This window comes from Protopterus annectens, chromosome 7.part1 (assembly GCF_019279795.1).
Source record: "Protopterus annectens isolate FY-2018-M chromosome 7.part1, PAN1.0, whole genome shotgun sequence".
Classification (NCBI taxonomy): domain Eukaryota; kingdom Metazoa; phylum Chordata; order Ceratodontiformes; family Protopteridae; genus Protopterus; species Protopterus annectens.
The window spans coordinates 415,542,213-415,560,970 of NC_056740.1; the positions used below are offsets into that span (position 1 = coordinate 415,542,213).

An 18,758-nucleotide genomic window follows, 5' to 3' on the forward strand; every position below is an offset into this window, starting at 1 on the left:
CACCATAAGAGAACAAAATTGGATGAACTGTATACAATCAGTGCTCCTTGAATAAGGAATGAAAAAAGATGTAATCCACTATCTTCTTTTAATTTGTAAGGACAAAATTTAAAGCTAATGCATTGTAATCAATCTGGTGGAACTAAAGCCTTGTATCGCTTTTAGGGGGGCTATGCAATGGTGGCTAGAATTTAATGTAACGTTTAGGGATGGTAAATCAGGGAAAACATGTATACCTGGAAGGAGGGTGCAAGGATCACAAACTAGGAAAGAGGGTCTTAGTGTCATAATCACTCCCTAAATGGAATGACTAAAAGCCAACAGAATGCTGGGGTACATAGGTGGAGATCTAATTTAAGGAGAAGACAATGTTAAAGCAGCATTTTAAGTACTGAAGTACTGTGTCCAGTTCTAGTAACCATAAAAAATACTCTGATTCGGAGACACAGAGGGATAAATCCCTGATCACTGACCAGATTACCTGAGTTTAGATAGTGGCTCAAGTGATGGAAGATATTGCGAGGGGAAAGGAAATAAGTAGCCCAACCATCCTCCAGAAAGGTGTTGTGGTTCCCATCCGGTTCATCTGCCAGTGCTAGGTGGAGATCAGGTAGCTGATGCAGAGAAAGATGTGGGTTATACTTCACAAGTGAGGAAGTGCACAAACACAGAGTAGTGGGGCAAGGGTAGTCTCTGGGATGATGTAGATGCTCATGTCACCACTATGAGTATGGTTAAGGCCGCACTAGTAAACTCTCCCATAGCTTGCATCCTAGGTGAAGTGAGGCTACTGGGGGACATGCAACAAATTGTTTCTGGCCCAGGGCCAAGTAGAAAGGTCACCAAGAGTCTCTAGTTTGTGGGACAGCCAAACTTATCTGGGTGAAGAGATGAGGGTGCACATGGAAAGCCTATTATTCTATCAACATTCTAAGTTTGTAAGAGCAGTATTTAAAAATTGTCCCTATTTCTGGGCCTTTGTCCTCCCATTACTTCTGGCTTTGTCCAGATTTCTTGAAATAAGAGGTTGAGAGGTATGAGTAAGAAATATCCAATCACATCTCTCCACAACTTAATTGTTTGTTCAGCCTTAAAGGACTAGAGCAATAGGTAGAAAATATGTTGAAATTGCATGTCAAAATAAATAAATTTATAATAAAAACTTTTGCAAACATCAATACACACTAACAATACATACTGCAACAATTTAAGCAATTTTTTAAAATATGATAGTAAGTATATCAAACATTCTTTAGGCTTACTAAAACCAGTTATTATGCACACTAATCAAAGATGCATGGTCACTGATACCTGGCAAGATAGCAAAATTTAATATCAACTGCCACAGTAGCTGTTTTATACTCTTATAACGTCTCCATTTCACCTCCTCTTTCACTATAAAGAGTTTTACCAATAACAAAAAATACAATTTTTTTAAAAGACTTGCAAACCTGAGTGTCTACTTAACACATTTGTTTTCTTTTTCTTTTTGATATCATATAAATGTTCCGTAATTCTGTCTCACAATCTCCTTGCATTTTTTTTTCAGTGTAAAATGCTAGACATAACAAACATGTTGCTAAGTAAACGACTCCTAGTGTGTCACAATCATAATGACTAGGGCATGGAATGCTTCTTTCAAAACTTTCGACACTAACATATGGCCCGTCATTTACAAATTTACAAAAGTTACATCTTCCACATTTTATCATGAATTTCCTTTTCATACATATGGAATTGAGCCTAGAGTTCACTTCAAGAATTTCCTTACTATTTCTACCTTTACTATAAGCTGTATTGGGTGAATCACCCAACTTGTTCTTAATATCATGATCAAAAGAAATATTCCAAATGTCTTTACTATCTTTGTATATTTAAAAGTCTCAGTAGTAAAGGGTAAAACCAATAAAAGGTGCTCCCCTCTGGTGACGGGGGTGCCTTGACTTTGTAATAACACTACTATTCCAATTAGGATTTAGAAGGGGAAGCAAATCTATCTTTTCTACCTCCTAAAACCTCATTCTTCACATTATGTAACAGTTTTGTGGGTAACCCCTGTAGGAAAACATAGAAATCAAATTGTCCAACTCAAGCATAAAACAACAGTCATCACTAATAAGTCTTGAAATTTATACCATCTGACCCTTTACAAAACAAATTTTTTGGTGTGTATGACGTCAACTCTCAAAATGTAAAAAAGAGTTAGAATAAGTCTTTTTGTGATAAATCGTAGATGAAAAGCATCTTGAATTGCATGTTTTACTTAAATAAATATCTAAATGCTTAAAACGTTCTCGTCCCATTTATTATATAACCCGCAAATAGTATGCAGTACTTTCTAAATAAGGCAAAAAGACTTAAATTCATCTATGCTGCACTTCCAGAAAAGAATGTCATCCAAAAATCGATAATATACTTACACTTTCACATAATACATTGACATAAACACAAATTTATCTTTCCAAACAGCCAAAACATTCTCATTTTTTGGAAAGGTAACGCAGATGAATTTAAGTCTTACTATGCCTCATAACTTCAAATAATCTCATTAATAAGAATGCATTGAACAAGTATATGATAATTTATATAAAGGGCAGAAAAAAAGCTATTGGTTGGTTATGATCATGTGATCCATACTCACAATTATGATCTACTAGAATGCAGATTCTCCAGTTTTCCTGTTTTTGAATTGCCATTTTGGTGAATGTTTCTTCAGTTAAAAAAAAATCATACATCTTAATCTGAGTAGCAATGCTCATTCCACTCAGCAAAGAAAAGTCCACGCAGAAATAAACAAGTGAAGTTAATAAAAGGAAACTGAGGAGAGTGTAATGCATTATGTTCATAAGATTCTAACAAGGATGCACAACTTGTTGAATCCGGAGTCTGCTGTCACGACACAGTGTGCAAGCACTGTGTGTGTGGAAAATGTCTAGATTGCAATAAGTTCCCGTGGTGTAATGTGACACACGAGTCTGACCCTGAGACTCAAAGTCAAACTTGCGTGCCATCATGTTGAAACATCACCAAGACTGTTTTCCGTGCTTTTTCATGCTGTTTAAGTGCATAGCAGCAGTACAAGAATAACAATGAAATTTATTTCATTGTTTGTTTGCTTTACTGCAGCACCCTGGGGATGGTAGTACTGCACCCCATGATGCCCCAGCACTCAGTGTGGGGAGCACCATCCAATGGAGTAATGATGAGACAGAAAAACATTACATTACAAAGCACTCATGATAGGTAAGCAAAACACCACATGAGTAGGAAAGCACTTGTGGAAATTTTGTGAAAGGTAAACAAAACAGCATATGAGTGGGAAAATGCCTTAGAATAGACTGGTGAAAAATTTCATGAAGTGCATATCATTACAGTCCACATCAGTGTGTATATGCAGAAAATCCAAATCTAAGCTAAAATTTAGTGACAAACATGCTGCATGTGGAACATTTATTGAAGGAGAATGCCTAGACATGATTTACCCAGCATTTAAGTGAGCTATGGTCTATGGATTAAAGGCACAAAACTGAGGGCAAGGTGTATTATAAACAGCTAAACTGCTCAGACTGGATGGCCATTGGAATTTTCAATAAACAACATGACATATTTATCTCTGTGAGGTATGGAAGCATATATATATATATATATATATATATATATATATATATATATATATAAATGTGTGCCATTTAAGACTTAGAACTTTCAATATGGCACTATGTCAAGTGTCACTAGATCCACTAAACTCCGTGACACTCAGTTTGTCAGGTTGGGACTCGAACACGTTCTGAAATGAAAAAGAAAAAGCAAACTGAGAGAAGAAATTTGTAAATTAATATCCAGCTGGCGAGAATGGAAAGCAGACCAGGTGATGCAATCATACTAGGAAGGTTCTGACAGGAGATAAAGCAGATGAAGCGATCTTTGGTAGACAACCTCTCAGCCCAAAATCAGAAAAGACTGGAGATGCAGGAAGGGCTGAATGAAGATTCAAATATATTACAGAACTAATTTGTGGAAATAAAGAACTGAAAATAAGGGAGAAAGCAGCAGAAGTGAGATTAGACTGCTTGGGGGTAAAGGCAATTGAACTGGAAGACTGAGTCATGAGGAAGAATGAAAAGATAGCCGGAGTACCAGAAATATGAGGGCTGGGAGTGTGTGAAGGCAGTGAAGGAGCTATTTGTACAGTGTACTAGAATACCACAGATAAGAATGACACGCATTCATAGAACACCATTGTGACCACGAAATGAGGAAACCAGGAGAGTAAGAGCAGTGACGGTTTGATTCCAGACATATCAGATGAGGGACAGGGTGTTTAAAGAGGTTTGGAAGCCTGGCAAAAAAAAAAAAAGCCTTAGACTGGGGGAGAAAATTTGTTTATTGATCAGCACTTCTCCTAGGAGGCAAAAAAGCAAAGCAATGCCTTTGTCCTTGTTATTAAGTTATGTAGAGAAAGGGGGATCAGTTGCAGAATGGTCTACCCAGAAACCTTTTGGATTTTCCTGCAAGGAGCTTCTAGGTCCTTCACCACCCCAAAGGAAGCCAGTGACTTTTTACAGAAGCTTGCAAACCACAGAATATATGGATAGAAGATGAAGAGAGACAGTGAAGACAAGAGCAGGGAAATAAATAGATCAAATGATGGAAAAACAGATGGGCAGGAAACGTGATATTTCCCACTCTTCACAAAGCAACAAAGGTTAAAAAAGAAAGTTGAATGTTTCAGGGAAGTATTGAAAAAGGCAGCAGAAGGATCTCAAAACTGAAAGCAAATGAGAAAGCTGAACCAGAGGATTATGAGATGAAAGCAGAGACTGTTTCATGGACATATAAACTGAAATGAGATGGACTTCAAGAGCAACATGTTAAGAATGTTGTTATATTGTTATATTTTGTGATGCTAAGTCCCTTATCTAAGAAGTGGCATCAGTTGTGGGGACCATGTTATACTGGTGTGTATAACTGTCTTGTCACCCATTCCATCACACGCAGGTTTGGAGATTGTCTGTTAATAAATGGGGAGGCAAGTGCACTTAGAAAAAAAATAATTCAAATAAAGCAAGTTACTGAGAGCGATGCATAAGAAGGGAAGGGGGAGAGCATCAACACATTGGAAAGATGCAAATTCAAACAAGGAGAAGACAGCGGAATAAAAAGGCAGCAACGCCTTTCGGAGCGGGAAGGTAACAATAAATGGTAACATATCAATATGTTAAACCCACTAGCATGGAGGAAATATCAGCTAATGGGGACCGCATTAAGTATCTGAGTAAATAAATATTCTGTCTTTCACTCCAACATATGCACAGTCATGGGGTTAGTACCGGTATAAGAGGAAACAAATACTGGGCAACATCTTTTACAGAGAACAATACATAAAAAGGGAACGGATCAAAGTAAGCATAATGGAGAAACACAAGGCTAAAAAGGAAGGAGGCATGGCATCACAGAGACAGCTACACTGCAGGAAGGGGATGGTGAAGAGCAATGGAAAGTGGTTAATAAAGTGAGAAATTAGACATCAAATGGAGGAATACAGAGTCTCCATAACAGATACTAACATACGGTTTGGAAAGAATGTAGACAGAGCGAGAGGGAGAGGAAATATCTTTTATAAGATATAAACAAAGAAACGGATATGGTAAACAGGCTGAGAGGGAGTATAATTAGGAAGATACAGGTTCATAGGTTCATAGGTTGGTACTAGGCTATAGGCCTTAAGGCCTATGCAAGCCTAGCCATAACAATTCTCTGGAAACTTCTTCCCACAATATTTACTTCTCTGGGCTCCTGTCTAGCAATGCGACTGACATGATCCCTGGGGTGAATTTCCTATCTCCCATCCAATCATCAAGGTTCCTTTTGAAGAGGGCCAATGAGGCGCACTGCTTGACATGTATGGGCAGTCTATTCCAGAGTATGGGGAGTCTCTGGGTCAGGAACCTATCCCTCCAGCATGTTTTGTTCATTGTGATGATAAGGTTTAGATCCCTGGAGCGTGTGGCTCTGAGGGATTGGGATTTCTTTAAGTGGAGCATGTCCAACAGCTCAGGGTTTGACATGGCCTTGTATGTTAAGCAGAGATCGCCTCTGAGTAGACGATATGCCACAGAGTATAGCTGGAGTTTTTTTAGACGGTCAGCATATGGCATCTGCTTTAGGCCTGTGATTCTTTTCGTGAGGTATTTCTGTGGCCTTTCCAGCTGTTGCAGATGTCTTGTGAGGTACATACCAAATGGGGCATTATGCTCTATAATGGGTCTAATGAGGGATGAGTACAGTTGGACAATGACCTCTTTTTTTCTGGATGAAAAGCCCTTAGTGATAAGGTGTGCCACATAGAAGGATTTCCTGACTGTTGTGGCGATGTGGTTATCAAAAGTGAGACCACTGTTCACTTGTGTCCCTAAGTCTCTCATCACACTTTCAATGTTTAGTGTCCTGCCTCCTATGTGGTAGTTCATGGGTACATGTTTTTTTCCAAAGGGGATAACTATACATTTCTTGGCATTAAGCTTGAGCCCATGGCTCTGGCACAAGGCATCTGTTTCTGTAAGGCCCTTTTGTAGAATATCCACATCATTTGGGGATTCAATAATGGCTTCCACTTTGCAGTCATCTGCAAACTTTGTTAGCCAGAGTCCCTTAGTGTTGGCTTGTACTTCAGAGAAGTAGATGCCAAACAAGAGTGGTCCCAGGACTGAACCCTGAGGTACTCCACTTGTCACTTTTCTGGAGCTGGATTCTGAGTCTGCTACTTTTACAGTCTGGGTTCTGTCAGTAAGCCAGTTGGCAACCCATTTAGTGATGTAGGGATTTATGCCCAGCTTAGTAAGTTTATCTATGATTCCAGAGTGGGGGATGGTGTTGAAGGCCTTGGCGAGGTCCAGATAGGTTGTGTGGACCGCTTTACCCTCGTCCACAGCTCTGGAGACTGATTCGAAGAAGTCAATCAGATTCAGGAGACAAGATCGACCCTTCCAAACCCAAACTGGGTGGGGTCCAGTGTTTGAAGGTTGCCAATGTCTTTGTTTATAAGTTCCATGATAATGCGTTCCATACCCTTGCAATCAGGCTTGTCAGACTGATGGGACGGTAGTTCCCAGGAACCAAGGTGGATCCTCCCTTGTGGAGCGGGATAACTGTAGCTGTGTGCCACTCAGTGGGCATGAAGCCTGAGGTGAGGCTATGATTAAACAGGACAATTAGGTGGGGTGCCAGTTCATTTTGTAGTTCATGTAGTACACAGCCTGGGATGTCATCTGGTCCCATGGATGCTGTATTCTTAGCTTTGGAGAGTGCTATTTCTACCTGTGTGGTTGTGATTATCGGAATTTGGCAATCTGTTGGTATTGAGATGGGCCCTTTAGGGGGTGAGAGGGGGCTTGAAGTTAGCACTAAATCGATCTGCCAGGATATTGGCAATATCCTTGGGATCAGTATATTTAATGCCATTCTGTTGTAGCTCAGAGCAGATCTGAGCATTGCCATTTAGATTCTTGACATAACTATAGAATGCCTTGTGGGTGTCTTTGGAATCTTTGGCAATTTTATTTTCGTAACTAGCTTTTGAGGATTTTATGAGGGATCTCAGTTTCTTACTGAGGCTGGTGAGGGAGTTTTTTGCATCCTGGGATTTTCCTCTTTTCTGCAACAGTTTCTTCCTTCTGTTGTATAGTTTGTTTATAGCAGGGGACCACCAGATTGGCTTCCTTTTTTTGGAGAAGATCATCTTGGTTCTATTTGGGATGGCACGATTCATGCACGAGTGGATGTGCTCGTACAGTGCCTTAGTGTAGGATTCTGCAGTCGAACTTCCAGATCCTGTCTGCGTGGGTGTTGTGAAGTTTGTCACTTCTGACTTCAGTAGCATGAAGTTGGCTTTGGAGAATTTTTTAAGGAGTTTTCTTTACTGGGGGGGGGGTGGGATGTGGATGTCAAGGGTGATTTGCTTATGGTCAGACCTGACCAATGAAGGGGTGACCACTGGTGTGGAGCATCTGTCTCCCATGTTGGTAATGACCAGGTCTAGGATATTGGAGCCCCTGGTGGGACAATGGATTAGTTGATCCAGGGCGTTGGAATTTATAAATTCCAAGAACCGTTGGGAAAAGGAGTTGGTACCTGAGTAGTTTTCCCAATTAATGGCAGGGTAGTTGAAATCACCCAGTTTTAAGGTGTTTGGTTGTATCTTAATATTTTCCAGTATGTTTAGGAAGGTGTAGTGAGAATCTTGGGGTATGGTTGGGGATCTGTAGCAAGCTACAATTTGGATTGCAGTCTTACCTAGTGTCAGTTGCACCTGGAGAATTTCAGATGCATTGTGTTGGGCAACTAGCCTGGAGGTGTGAATATCCTTAGTGAATATGGACACTCCTCCACCTTTAGTGTTTCAGTCTTGGTTTTGTGGCCGAAAAGTGTGGTAAGAATTGTAGCCTGGTATTGCAGGGGTGCTCTCTGGAGCCTTGAACCAGGTCACAGTCACTGCACAGATATCGATGTTCTCCATTTTTAGGAGTGCCTCGAGAGTGTGCATTTTGAGGTTTAGACTTCTAGCTGTGAGTAGCATTACCTTCAGATTTTGCATGCTTGTATCTGTTACGGTGGTGGTTTTATCCTTTGAACCTTGCCTAAATAAGGCACTATAGGGGTGGCAAGAGCTTTAGCCAGTAACCTGAATCCCAGGGGTGACAGGTGCAGACCATCTCTGGCAAAGCATCGTGGTTTGTCGATCATGTCGTCCCAGGCAGACAGATACTGGATCCCCTTTGTATGACACCAGAACCTTAGCCAATTGTTGAAGTCAATCATTTTGTCCTTATATAGGTGAAAGAAGATGAAAGGAGTGTACTGAGAAACAAATGAAGAAAGAAAATGGAGACACGTAAGTTAAGCCGAATGGTGGAAATGGAAATGTGTGAAAAATATGAGTTAAGGTAGAAAAATGGAAGAGAGAAACTGGGTAATGGTGAAGTTAAACCTCGTATAGCACTGAATTTATTTGTGTAAAAGGAAATAGGTATTCTACACAACGGAATGTAGAAACAGAAGCACCCAAGGAGGGCAGGAGACAGAAATGACATACAGAAGAGTCATGAAGGTAGCAGGGTAAAAGAATTTGTTAAGCTTGTAAATGGGGAGAATAGAAAAGGGGGAAAGAATATGAGACGAGTGGAAGACACGAGATGATTATGCGAAAGAGGCAGAGGACCCTGTAGTAAATCAGTGCATGATTATGACAGAAAGAGATGTCAGGGGTGGTCATACTATCTAGAGAAATGGAAACTACGATGGAGGAAGCAAAAATTTTAAATATGCATGTACTTTGGGGGGAAAAGAAAGGGGAAGACAAACTAGGATCGAGAAAAAATCTAAAACAGCTCCTAGAAAAAGAAATAAAGCATGTAGACAGGGTTAGAGGGAGAGGGAATACCTTTTATAAGATAGGAGAAAGGAAAGGAAGAGGTGATTAAGAGGCAAGGTGAGGCAAGAAAGGTCAAGAAAGATGAAAGGAGTTAGGGGTAAAGGGAGAGTATAATACTATGGGGGAAGAAATGATAATTAATATTAGATCATGGAATGTAAGAGGTCTGGCTCATAAGAGGAAAAGAGGTAAGAGCGTTGAGCTCTCTAAGAAGGACTAAAGGCTCAGATAATAACTCTGCAAGAGACACACCTTATGAATGAGGATCATAAAAAACTGAGAAGGGGAAGGTATAAAACCGGCGGCAAACTCCTCATGGTGAAAATCTAAAAAAGGGGTAGAGAAAGACAATGCCATTAGAAATGTTGAGGAAGACAGAGGGTAGGAAAGGAAGATATGCAGGGATAAAAGGAACAATGGAAGGAATTAAATTCACAGTGACAACAATATATGTCCCACCGAAATCTGCAACAAAAGTATTACAGAGAATGCTGGCAGAAATTGTAAGATTTCAAGAGGGCGTAGGAATTTGTATAGGAGACTGAAATATGGCTAGTAGGGTCAAAGGGTCAAAGTAAATTGAGATCTAAGAAGTAGAAGATTGGCAAAGGAGAGTAGAGGGTCCTTAAAAGTTACTTATGGCCTATAGGGTGGTTAGACACATGGAAGGTGGATAATGTGCAAACTATAGGGGGGAAATAGACATTCTACTCATGCAGCCATAAATGTTGGTCCAGACTGGACAGACGTTGTATCATAATGGAACATAAATGTTTGGCGGGAGAAGTAACCATTGAACCTCTGACACTTTCAGACCACACAATGATACGTATACAAGTTAAGGGTGAAAAGGGAGGCAAATTTGGAGAGGCCTTGTAGATTATCAGTACACCTGCTAGAAAATAAAGAAGAGAAAGAATGGTTAACCCACGTGTCTAAAAATGTGTTTGGGAAGTCAGGCAGAGGACTGGAAAGCAATGGCACAAAAAAAGGAGTAATTAAGTGAAGAAACACAAAATACATTGAGAGAGAGAGAGAGAGAGAGATACCCGAAGGAGAAACAAGGAGAGGATGCTGCAAGAGTTAATGGTAATGCAGAAATAAAAGAGACAACGTAATTAGAGTAGAAAAGAAAGAGAAAGAGTGGGAAAAGTGGAAATAAATCAAATAAATGAAAACCAGGAAGATAAAAGGATATTATGTGGAAAAAGATAGCAGTGGAAAGACTATATTTTATCACAAACCCAAGAACAACAAAGGCATTGCCAGCTTAGCTGAGGCAACAACAAGTTGAAAGAGGATACATAAAATCAGGATAAGAAAGGAAGGAAGGACTGGAAGCCATCACAGGAGATTCTGGAAGGATTCCAGGATTACTATCAAGGACAATATATGGAAGAAAACTCAAAGGGGAGAACAGAGGAAGAAGAGGATGGAAATACCTGGAACTCAGTAGATTGGAAGAGGGAGAAAAAAGGAGATTATTGGGCCCAATAGAATGACAGGACATGGGCCAAATAGAATGACAGGACATGGGCCCAGTAGAATGATAGGACATGGGCCCAATAGAATGACAGGACATGGGCCCAATAGAATGGCAGGACATGGGCCCAGTAGAATGATAGGACATGGGCCCATTAGAATGACAGGACATGGGCCCAATAGAATGACAGGACATGGGCCCAATAGAATGACAGGACATGGGCCCAATTGAATGACAGGACATGGGCCCAATAGAATGACAGGACATGGGCCCAGTAGAATGATAGGACATGGGCCCAGTAGAATGACAGGACATGGGCCCAGTAGAATGACAGGACATGGGCCCAGTAGAATGACAGGACATGGTTAGAGCATTGGGTAGAAGACACACAGAAGTGATGGTTTGACTATGGAAGGGTGGGAGTTATAGAAGGCAAAGATAGTGAACAGATGTGTTCTATTCCTTAACAACATCACGAAGGAGGAGCCCCTTGCTGAGTCATAGATGGAAGCCATATTTTTTGTGATTTATAAGGAGGAAAAGAATCTGCTGTCACCAGTCTCCTACAGACTGATTTCTATATTTAACTGTAATTATAAATGTTTCATGAAAGTACAAGCGGATAGACTGGGGAAGATACTGCAATGTTGATATATAAAGATCAAACCGGGTTCATGGGATGCCAGAGAATGGCTGATCATCTGATCAGAGCATTACTGCTAATACAGAATGTGCAGGAGAGTAGAAAGGAGGTAGTGCGTATTTCACTGCATGCTGAAAAAGCATCTGATGGCATGAAGTGGAAATATTTATTCGACCTAGGAGCAATATGGGAGATCCCACGAAAATAGACGTGGCAAGGTCAGTGCACAATGGGGTACACCAAGAGTGAAGATAAGAGCAAGAGTATCAAACAAGGCCATTTTAGAAAGAACCACAAGACAGGGGTACCTCTTGTTGCCTTTCTTATTTACAAAGTATATAGAACGTCTGGCAGACACAATAAAGAGATCAGATATAAAAGGATACAAATGCAGAGCAACAGAGAAAAAAATCACATGGCATGCAGATGATGCCGTGTCAACTCGGACTCAGCAGAGCAAGGATTTAGAAAAGCTGAGGGACATATTGAGGAAATTCAGTTGGAAAACAGGGTATAAGATTACTCAGGAGAAAACAAAGGTAGTGGTGGTGGTGCTGGTGAATAGAAGAGAAGGAGAGGAAGATAAGGGGAAAGGAGAGGTGACTTGAGAAAATAAGATTAAATATTTAGGAGTCTGGCTAAGAGACACAGTTGAGGAATGTCTGAAGTCTACAGATGAAAACATTTATGAAAAAGCAAAAGGACAGATACAGAAATGGAAAACTATCAAAATGGACATGTAGCAAGGAATCTAGGTTTTGCAGATATGCATCTTCCCACAGTTTACATATCCGGAGCAGGCTTTATGGAAATTACCAGGGACACAGTTACTGAAAAAAGTAAAACAATTAAGCAAAGACTATATTTGTTCTGGAGAAGCACTGAAGGTAGCCTGGGAAATAGTTACAGAGCCAGTAAATAGAGAGGGGCTAGGAGTTCCAGACCTGGAGATTAGCCTGCAGGCATGCCTAGAGCTAACATTTTAAGATTAGTGGATGTGGAGAATGTGGCAGATTGAAAGGAGATGGTATTGGGGAAGGAAGCTGGAAAATAAAGAGGGATATTGTAGACACATTATTGAAAGTACCTATCAAAACAATTCAGCTGCCCTCGATAAAGGAAGCTCAAAATGTATTTAATATGCAGTGACAGAAGTAGAGCAGGAAAAATGGGCAGAAAGAGTGATTTATACAGGGGGATCAATTACAGAGGGTGAAAAAGAAACAGTTACATAGAGATGTAAGAAAAAAGCAAGACAAGCTAAAATATTGTTCCCAAGCAATAATAAGTGGAAGGATAAAATACAGGAGAAGGTAAAGGAATAATTTCAGTTAGCAGATAACATGGAATGGGAATATTAGGGATTGCAAAGTAAATGGAGCAGAATCGAAAAGGAGGTTGGAGGTAAGATGATTGTGCCAGTTATTGTACAGGAAATAGGGATTAAAAGGAGAGAAGGAAGGCCTACTAAGGGTTTGCTGAAGTGAAGGAAGAGATGTTTGAGAGGAGGAAACCAAAAGGGAAGGAAAGAACAGAAAAAAATGGGAGACAGAATCAGAAGTGTAAAATGAGAAAGAAAAACGGGAAATATATTGAAATTACCTAGATTTGTACCAAAAGCTCACAAATTCAGAATATGTGCATAGAAATGACTGCACAGATACTTTTATAATTTGGCAAAACTGACTAGGATCTTCCTGGAGGGTGCTGAAGGTTCTGTGAAGAAAAAGGTACATGGACTCTCCTCTTCAGGAGCTGTAGGAAACTGGGGAGATACAAACAGGACCTGCAGCTACAGATAATGAAAAGGATACCAAGAAATGGAGAATTAACAAAAAAAAAAAAATTTCCAGACAGGATATGACAGCAAAATCTGAAAAGGAAGAGAAGAGATAGTTGAGTTGATAATGACTTTAGGAATTAAAGCACTAACAACAAAACAGAAAAATAAAACAGGAAGCAGCGAAAGAAGAGGAAGTCGGATAAACGATGAAATAAACAGAAAGCAGCAAAAAAAGAGGAAGTCAGTTAAATGATGAAATAAACAGGAAGCAGCAAAAGAAGAGGAAGTCGGATAAACAATGAAATAAACAGGAAGCAGCAAAAGAAGAGGAAGTCGGATAAACGATGAAATAAACAGGAAGCAGCAAAAGAAGAGGAAATCAGTTAAACGATGAAATAAACAGGAAGCAGCAAAAGAAGAGGAAGTCGGATAAACGATGAAATAAACAGGAAGCAGCAAAAGAAGAGGAAGTCAGATAAATGATGAAATAAACAGGAAGCAGCAAAAGAAGAGGAAGTCGGATAAATGATGAAATAAACAAGAAGCAGCAAAAGAAGAGGAAATCAGTTAAATGATGAAATAAACAGGAAGCAGCAAAAGAAGAGGAAGTCGGATAAACGATGAAATAAACAGGAAGCAGCAAAAGAAGAGGAAGTCGGATAAATGATGAAATAAACAGGAAGCAGCAAAAGAAGAGGAAGTCGGATAAACGATGAAATAAACAGGAAGCAGCAAAAGAAGAGGAAGTCAGATAAACAATGAAATAAACAGGAAGCAGCAAAAGAAGAGGAAGTCAGATAAACGACGGATCACATAGCAGAAGAAGAGGAGACCTTGGGTCAGCTGAGTCACAGACAAGGCTCAACCCCTCTGTGCCACTGAGCCAGGACTAGTTATTGTTGTGTCTTTCGGCTTTTCCCGGTTAGGGGTCGCCACAGCGGAACTCCGGTCTGCTAATGATTGGCAGTAGATTTTTACGTACCGAGTTGCCGGCTCTGACACACAACCTTCAACGAAGGTATGCCCATTCACGCATGTCTCCACACAGAAGACGCTCTAGCTGAGAATCGAACAGGACAACGTCTTACTGTGAGGTGACAATGCTACCGCAGCACCACCACTGCAGTTTTGAGCAGGACTAGTACATATTTTAAATAAAAGATTGTCTGAAGCTGAGAAATGATGAGACAGTTAGCTCTTGGCTTAACATCTTCTAATATCTAAGTGTTTCCACATAATTGCTTCTTTCCAGATAATGATCAGTTTTGCCAATATCATATTTTATGACATTCTGTTTTTTTTTCTTTTGGTATTTTTTTATGTATTTTGTCATTTAATGTACTAGATAATGGGCCGATTCAACATACATTGTTTCCAACCATGACCAGAACCATACAATAAAATTAGATCCATAAGAATGACAGATGTTATAAAATAGCAGGTACATACAAAATTACAAATATACAAGTGCATCTCCAATTTTCCATGCTAAGCACTGGTAAAGCTGATTTCTGTGCTAGATGCTTAGCACTCAGTTTACAAATAGGTGCAGGCCTTATAAAAGATGAGGAGTTTTAGTTTGTTTGAAAATATTCTCACGTTTGGGGCTGTTCGGACATGGGAGAGTTTCACTACACTGGTAGAATGGTGAAAGTTTAACTTGCTAACAGAATCACAGACTGGACAAAAGAAGAAAAGCCAAAAGTTCCTTGCTGGTTGAAGAATTAGTGTGTGTGCGTGTGTGTGTGCATGTGCGTGTGTGTGTGTGTGTGTGTGTGTGTGTGTGTGTGTGTGTGTGTGTGTGTGTGTGTGTGTGTGTGTGTGTGTGTGTGTGTGTATACATGCATATATGTGTTTGTGTTTGTGTGTGTCTGTGTGTGTATGTGTTGTGTGTGTGTGTGTGTGTGTGTGTGTGTGTGTGTGTGTGTGTGTGTGTGTGTGTGTGTATATATACATGCATATGCGTGTTTGAGTTTGTGTGTGTGTGTGTGTGTGTGTGTGTGTGTGTGTGTGTGTGTGTGTGTGTGTGTGTGTGTGTGTGTGTGTGTGTGTATATATATAGAGAGACTGGCCATAGGTGTGCATGTGCCCTGAAAAGGTACAGACTATGTAAGAGTTAGTGTTAGGTTATTCAGATGTCTGTGAGATGGAATGTTTTGACCTAGTTTCCATATAATTTTCATTCTTAGTTTTTTTAACATTGTACTACCAATCCCTTTGTTTTACTGTTTTTCATATTTCATTCTTTGTACTGTAACCTGAGAGTGAACGGTGCCTTATAAATAAAATTTTGATTGCATACCTCACAAAAGAGATCATCCTGACAGAGAACCACTGAATTCAAGACCAGGAATGCGAATTATTCTGGTAAAATACAGAAAAAGAAAGGACCAACGGCATTGCTTGAAAGGGAGGAAATATAGGACCTGAAAAGCAGTCTGAAGGAACTTGTTACTCAGTCACAACTACAAGTATTAGAGTTGTGTAAGTAAAACTTGCTGTAACAGTAGATGCTCAAGTGATCATTGCTGCGGTAGCCTTAGATATATGGGTTATATCCTACCAAGGATATAACAGCAGGCCATCTTTCAAAGCTTCAGAACACTTTCCAAATGCCCAAACTGTTAGGCAGCTTGAGCTGAGCTGACTAAAAGACAAATTTGGGCACAAAGCCTTTCAAAGCTTTCCTGTCAGCAGACACAGGGCAATGCTAGAAACAACAAAAAATAAATGACCACACTCTGCTATAAAAACACATAAAAAAAAACAAAAAAACAAGAGGAGATGGAGGGAGGGAGTGGCTACAGCAGCAGCGATCTTTCTTACATCGACTGTTATGTTACATTTAACTTACACATCTGTAATATGTTCATCATATTGATCCCTGATGCTGTAGCCTTAGCCATATGAGTAGATTACCTTAGCTAACTACATTTGGGAGGTGGAAGGAGAAGAGTCCAGCAGTCCCTGGAGAATGGTCCTAGCAAAGCTTGATCTAGACCTACAGAAGGAATCAAGCTTATAGTGTTTCGTAAAAGTATGTACAGAGGACCAAGTAGCAGCTTCTAGAATACTTCTATAATCCAATCTTTCCAAAAAGCCATAGATAAAGCCAAGGCCCTGGTAGAGTGGACGTTAACCCTGCCTGGAATAGTTTTCTTATGGTCAGTATAACAATGTAAAAGCCATAGATAACTATTTGGAAATTGTCTGTTTTGGCACATGTTGTCCCTTGTTCTAACCTTCACAAGAAATGAACAACTGATCTGAAGATCTGAAATATTTTGTTATGTCAAGATAGCACTTGGGCTGTCTGTGGACATCCAAGGTATGTAGTATCCTTTATCCCTCATTTTAGGTTCAGAAAAGGTAAAGAGGAGATGGATAGTTTAGTTTAAAGTAAACTCGGATACCACTTTAGGCATAAAAGAAGAATTAGTTCTGCAAGAAACCCAGTCCCTATGAAAAATAAAGGGTTGGCTCACCATAAGAGCTTGTAACTTAGATCACCTTCTTGCAGAAGTCAGAGCAACCAGTAAAACCATTTTCCATGTTAAGAACCTCAAGTCAAACAAATTAGCTGGCTCAAATGGAGCAAGAATTAGCTTCTCTAACACAAAATTAAGATACCAAGGAGGGGATACCAGTTTCCTCGGAGGCCTCTTACGCAAACCCCTTTCAAGAACATTTTTACATGAGAATGCAATGAAAGAAGAGGATCCATGGGTAGACATGCTGAAATGTCCAATAAATGAACCATAATAGAGGAATAAGAAAGGCCATAGGATAATAACTCATGCAAATATTGTAGAACCAGAGAACAACTAGCCCTAAATGGGTGCTGGTTATGTTGGTGGCACCTTTTCCTTTTGCTAATATATGATTTTCTAGTAGTGGGCTTTCTTTCTTCCATTAGTACCTGCTGCACGTCCTCAGTAAACAGGTGCCTAAAAGCAATGAGGACCCTATCATCCAGGCAGTCAGTTGAAGTTAATTGATGCTGGGGTATATCAAACACCCCTGTTCTTATGTGAGTAAATCCAGCCTGTGAGGAAGTTTGTGGTAATTGCCCCTGGCCATTTCAAAAGGGAGAAACATTGTTGCCTGTGCCAGGGGGAGCCACCACAATGATCTTGGGGGATTCCTTCTGAATCTTCAGAAGTATCGTGGATGTTAGTGGAAACCGTGGAAATGTTTACAGGAACATTCCTGTCTAAGGAAAAGAAGAGGCATCTGTTTTCCAGGACTTCTTGCATTGAGTCCTAGAATAGAATCTTTCCAGTTGATTGTTCAGAGAGGAGGTCAAAAAGGTCTACCTGAGGAGTCCCCCATAGGTGGATCATATCTGGGAAGACCCCCAACCTAGTTTCCATTCTTGAGGATCTGCCCTTGTTCTGCTCAGCTTGTGTGCCACACAGTTTTGCTCTGACGGAATGTAGGATGCCCCCAGAGTGAGACTGTGATGTGAAGCTAAATCTCAAGCTAACAGAGGTAGTCTACAAAGGAGGTACGACTTAGTTCCCCTTTGCCTGTTGATGTACCACATGACTGTGTTATCATCTGTAACCAATTGAAGAGGTCCCAGAGACCAAAGATGGCTCAGAGAGTTGAGTGCCTTTGTCAGGGCAGCTATCTCCTTGATAGTCATGTGCTTGCATTTGTCCTTGGTGTCTCACACACCTTACACATTTATTCCTCCTGATACTGCTCCCCAACCAAAGTCCGAAGCATCTGTGGGGACTGACTGGTTTGGAGCAGATATCACCACCAAAAGATTTCTCTTCTGACAAACCACAACACTGAGATTTAAAAAGATAAAGGGTGTTGATGCCAGGACCAAAGATATTTCAGATACCACTGTATCTTTTTCATGTGGAGTCTTGCCAGAAGTGTTATGAAAATCATAGATGCCATGAGACCCAAAAACCTGAGGTATTCCTTGCAGTGAATAAAGTCTGAGCAGAAACTCTTAGAAATGGATCTATATAAAGATCTATTTTTCCTGTGAAAGCAAAGCTTTTTGAACTGAGGTGTCTAGCTGACATCCCAGGAAAACAATCCTGTTTGAAGAAGTCAAGAGAGACTTTTGAATGCTCTCTTGGAATCACAACTTGTGTAAGAGATCTCTCACCCAACAGAGATTCCTGACACTTAGAAAAAGACTTGGCAAACATAAGCAAGACATCTAAATATGAAAAATGTGGATAACCTGAAGCCTGCAGTATGCTATAACTGGAGCTAGACACTTTGTGAACACTCTTGGGTGCAGTAGATAGTCCAAAGGGTAAAGCAGAGAACTGATAATGTGATCCAGACCCACAGAACATTAAGAAACGTCTGAAGTCTGGATGAATAGGGATGTGATGATAAGCATCTTTTAAGTCTAGTATTGCCAGGAAACTTGAAAGAGGAAGAGGTA

The 18,758-nt window shown here is 40.2% G+C and overlaps 1 protein-coding gene across 1 annotated transcript in view; it reads right to left on the reverse strand.

Annotated features, from left to right (window-relative positions):
- TNNC1 (troponin C1, slow skeletal and cardiac type) overlaps positions 1 to 18,758 on the reverse strand; it is a 205,451-nt gene that overhangs the window by 47,854 nt on the left and 138,839 nt on the right. The window lies entirely within an intron of this gene.